This window comes from Styela clava, unplaced genomic scaffold, assembly GCF_964204865.1.
Source record: "Styela clava unplaced genomic scaffold, kaStyClav1.hap1.2 HAP1_SCAFFOLD_228, whole genome shotgun sequence".
In the NCBI taxonomy this organism is placed as follows: Eukaryota; Metazoa; Chordata; class Ascidiacea; order Stolidobranchia; family Styelidae; genus Styela; species Styela clava.
The window spans coordinates 1-5,000 of NW_027556508.1; the positions used below are offsets into that span (position 1 = coordinate 1).

General features: G+C 58.2%; 2 non-coding genes and 1 pseudogene across 2 annotated transcripts; all 3 read right to left on the minus strand.

Annotated features, from left to right (window-relative positions):
- LOC144418814 (large subunit ribosomal RNA) lies at window positions 1-1,956 on the minus strand (annotated as a pseudogene; the record flags this gene model as incomplete).
- A 288-nt stretch (window positions 1,957-2,244) lies between these two features.
- LOC144418806 (5.8S ribosomal RNA) lies at window positions 2,245-2,398 on the minus strand. Its single transcript, XR_013473675.1, has one exon. It is a non-coding gene; the product is annotated as a 5.8S ribosomal RNA (ribosomal RNA).
- Window positions 2,399-2,696: 298 nt separating this feature from the next.
- Window positions 2,697-4,506, minus strand: LOC144418817 (small subunit ribosomal RNA). Its single transcript, XR_013473681.1, has one exon. It is a non-coding gene; the product is annotated as a small subunit ribosomal RNA (ribosomal RNA).
- Window positions 4,507-5,000: the final 494 nt, after the last annotated feature.

Sequence of the window (5,000 nt, forward strand, 5' to 3'; positions counted from 1 at the left end):
TACCAAGAAAAGAGAACTCTTCCCGGGACCCACGCCAGCGTCTCCGAGTTCGGTTGCGTTGCCGCACGCCGGGCGCCGAAGCGCCAATCTCCGTGACGAGGCTCGGGAATATTAACCAGATTCCCTTTCGGACACCGGGGGCGAAGACGAGCAACGCCCCCCGTCGAACTGCGTTCGCTTGTTCCTTAGGGCCGACTGACCCATGTTCAACTGCTGTTCACATGGAACCCTTCTCCTCTTCGACCTTCAAAGCTCTCATTTGAATATTTGCTACTACCACCAAGATCTGCACCGACGGCTGCTCCACGCGAGCTCTCGCTCGACGCTTCGACGCCCGCCGCCGCGGCCTTCCTACTCGTCGCGACATAGCGCCGTGGAACGGCCCGTGTCGTCGCGACGGCCGGGTATAGGCCCGACGCTCCAGCGCCATCCATTTTCAGGGCTGGTTGATTCGGCAGGTGAGTTGTTACACACTCCTTAGCGGATTCCGACTTCCATGGCCACCGTCCTGCTGTCTAGATCAACCAACACCTTTTGTGGGCTCTGATGAGCGTCGCGTCGGGCGCCTTAACCCGGCGTTCGGTTCATCCCGCATCGCCAGTCCTGCTTACCAAGAGTGGCCCACTGGGCACTCGCATTCGAGGCGCCCGACTCCAATTAAGCGAGCCGGGCTTCTTACCAATTTAAAGTTTGAGAATAGGTTGAGGACGTTTCGTCCCCAAGGCCTCTAATCATTCGCTTTACCAGATAAAACTGCGACAAAGCGCCAGCTATCCTGAGGGAAACTTCGGAAGGAACCAGCTACTAGATGGTTCGATTAGTCTTTCGCCCCTATACCCAAATAGGACGATCGATTTGCACGTCAGAATCGCTACGGTCCTCCACCAGAGTTTCCTCTGGCTTCGACCTTCCCAGGCATAGTTCACCATCTTTCGGGTCCCAACATGGACGCTCTTGCGCGACCGCCCCGGCAGAGCGGGTGCGATCGGCCGGTCGTGCGCCGGCGCCCGCACGGGGCTCCGGGTCCGACCTCGTTCGGCCAAAGGCCGCCTTCACTTTCATTTCGCCTGCGAGTCTCGAACCACTCGACGACTCGCGCTCATGTTAGACTCCTTGGTCCGTGTTTCAAGACGGGTCGGGAGGGTGGCCGACGTGGCCACGGACCCCGAGCGCGTCGACGGCGCGCCACCGAAGCGGCAGCCCGCCGAACACCGGCACTGCGTACAGTGCAGGCGAACGACAAGCCAGCCGAACGGCGACGGCCGCACACAGAGAGCGCGCGGCATCCTTTCCTCGATCCGCCGCCGGGCCGCACCGCCCGCGCGCTGTAACACCCCCGCCGGAGCGGAGGCCACCTTCGCGCGGGGACTTAGACCGACGGCAAACCGGTCGTGACCCGCGCCGGTCGCTAGTGCGCTGAGACGGTGCGCGAGCCGACTCGGCAGCGGCGCCTTAAGCGTCCGCGAACCGAGACGGCGCGCCCCCGCACCCAACTGAAAGCGAGCCGGCGACCTGACGGGCCCTCCCGTTTGCCTCTCAACGGTTTCACGTACTCTTGAACTCTCTCTTCAAAGTGCTTTTCAACTTTCCCTCACGGTACTTGTCCGCTATCGGTCTCGCGACCGTATTTAGTCTTAGGTGGAGTTTACCACCCGCTTTGGGCTGCATTCCCAAACAACCCGACTCCGAGAAGACCCGAAGCGGCCAAGGCAAGCGCCCCTATGGGCCTAACACCCGCCGTGGGACGAGGCCTCGATCAGAAGGACACCGGCGCTCGCCGTCAGCCGCACTGGGACTTCCGTACGTCACAACTCGGCGCGCTCGAAAAGCGCGCAGATTCGACGCTGGACTCTTCCCGGTTCACTCGCCGTTACTCAGGGAATCCCTGTTGGTTTCTTTTCCTCCGCTTAATAATATGCTTAAATTCAGCGGGTGCTCTCGCCTGAACTCAGGTCGTATGTGTCAAGCGGGCCGTTTCTTACACGGCCCGCTGGCATCGCAAGTCGTCGCCGCCGGCGCCGACCGAGCGCGTACCGTCGCCGCCTTGGCCCACGGTCGGTCTTGATCTCGTGACCGGACCGACCGACCTGGACCCGCCCCTCGAACGTAGTTGAACACGTCGAGGGGCCGGCGGTGTACGGGACACGCGGTCGCGCCGAGAAAGCTCGGCGACCGCTTCAACTTGGGGCGACGCCCGGCCGTCTTCGCAGAGGCCAGGCGACGGCCCTCGGGTGAGGACGAACGCGACCCTGAGGCAGACGCGGTCCCGGGATTGACCCGAGACCGCAATTCGCGTTCAGAAGGTCGACGTTCAATGTGTTCTGCAATTCACATTACTTCTCGCACTTGGCTGCGTCCTTCATCGACTCGCGAGCCGAGTGATCCACCGTTAAGAGTCGTCCTCGACGTTTCGCCCGGCGCCGAAGCGCGCGGACGTCACACTGTGGGATCGACCACAAAACCACCACCGACAACAACTGCACAAAAACACCAACAAACGGCGCCGAGCGACCGCCGGGCTGGGCCGGCGGCACATCGAGCGCGGTGCCCAGAAGCCACCATCGCACTCGGCTGCCTTGCTATGCCAACGTGTTACGCGTGTCGCACGGGGCGGAACCCCGATTGACGGCCGCCCTCTCGGCGGCACCCAAAGACAATTCAGTGCGCGGTCGGCCGGGGCCTACCACCACCTTCGGTAATGATCCTTCCGCAGGTTCACCTACGGAAACCTTGTTACGACTTTTACTTCCTCTAAATGATCAAGTTTGATCGTCTTCTCGACACGCCGACGCGGCCGTTGCCAGCCGCGACGGGGCCGATCCAAGGATCTCACTAAACCATTCAATCGGTAGTAGCGACGGGCGGTGTGTACAAAGGGCAGGGACGTAATCAACGCAAGTTGATGACTTGCGCTTACTGGGAATTCCTCGTTCAAGGGAAACAATTGCAAGTCCCTATCCCAATCACGAATGAGGTTCAACGGGTTACCCGGACCTTTCGGCCTAGGTTAGACACTCGCTGCTTCACTCAGTGTAGCGCGCGTGCGGCCCCGGACATCTAAGGGCATCACAGACCTGTTATTGCTCAATCTCGTGTGGCTAAACGCCACTAGTCCCTCTAAGAAGTTAGACGCCGACCGAGAAGGTCGCGTAACTATTTAGCATGCCAGAGTCTCGTTCGTTATCGGAATTAACCAGACAAATCGCTCCACCAACTAAGAACGGCCATGCACCACCACCCACAGAATCAAGAAAGAGCTCTCAATCTGTCAATCCTACCTGTGTCCGGGCCGGGTGAGTTTCCCCGTGTTGAGTCAAATTAAGCCGCAGGCTCCACTCCTGGTGGTGCCCTTCCGTCAATTCCTTTAAGTTTCAGCTTTGCAACCATACTTCCCCCGGAACCCAAAGACTTTGGTTTCCCGGAAGCTGCCGGAAAGGTCGTCATGGTAACGCCTCCCGATCGCTAGTTGGCATCGTTTATAGTCAGAACTAGGACGGTATCTGATCGTCTTCGAACCTCTGACTTTCGCTCTTGATTAAAGAAAACATTCTTGGCGAATGCTTTCGCAGTAGTTCGTCTTCCGCCGATCCAAGAATTTCACCTCTAACGGCAGAGTACGGACGCCCCCGTCTGTCCCTCTTAATCATTACCTCGTGCTCCGAAAACCAACAAAATAGAACCGAGGTCCTATTCCATTATTCCATGCAACACTATGCAGGCGAACAGCCTGCTTTGAACACTCTAATTTTTTCAAAGTAAACTTATCGGCCACCGCCGACACTCAGTCAAGAGCACCGACGGAGAACCGAAGGTGAGGCGAACGCAACCAGTGACACGCCTTGCGACGGACCGGCGGCGCTCGCCCAAAATCCAACTACGAGCTTTTCAACCGCAACAACTTTAGCATACACTGTTGGAGCTGGAATTACCGCGGCTGCTGGCACCAGACTTGCCCTCCAATGGATACTCGTTAAGAGTTTTAGGATGTACTCATTCCAATTACAGGGCCTCGTTAGAGTCCTGTATTGTTATTTTTCGTCACTACCTCCCCGTGTCGGGAATGGGTAATTTGCGCGCCTGCTGCCTTCCTTGGATGTGGTAGCCGTTTCTCAGGCTCCCTCTCCGGAATCGAACCCTGATTCCCCGTTACCCGTTATCACAAAGGTAGGCACGTAGCGTACCTTCGACAGTTGATAGGGCAGACACTTGAATGATACGTCGTCGGTGCAGAGACCGTACGATCCGCGTGGTTATCCAGAGTCATCAAACGTCACAGGACGAACCCGGTCGGTTTTGATCTGATAAAAGCGCGCCTCCCGAAGTCGGCGCTTAATGCATGTATTAGCTCTAGAATTACCACAGTTATCCACTTCGCTTACGAGACCAAATAAACCAAGACTGATTTAATGAGCCATTCGCAGTTTCGCTTTACGAGAACTCGTACTTGCACCTGCATGGCTTAATCTTTGAGACAAGCATATCACTACTGGCAGGATCAACCAGATAGCTGCGACAGCTGCGCTCGGCCCTTGCTGGGCCGCCCGGCGCGTGCTCGTCGCATTCGTTTAAGACCGAGGCGATCGCCTGCGGCCGTACTCAGCTTCGACAGTCGCTGGCCGCGACGTCCACGCCCTCGCCGGCAGTGCCAGGCGGAGCGATTTGCGTTTTTTCTTTGCTCGCCCTCTCTCGGGCTCGATCCATTCAGTTTCGCACAAACAAGAGCTCTGCCGGCCGCCTGCAGCGGTGCCTAAAACCCGGGCATAACAATGCGACCGTTCTGCTAGGCCGACAAGCGCTCAAGCCAGACGCTCGATCGAACGCCCCCTACATATTAGTCGAGACAACGGCTCGCTCATTAGCATCGCGTTTGTACTTTAACTTTTTTTGGCTCGGCTTCTTTCGACGCCGATGCCGGCGACGCAGCACTCTCTCGCCCGCCAGCCACCGAGAAAAGGGTGCGCTCCGCCCGGCCCCGCACCGCTCTTTCTTGGCTCATTCGA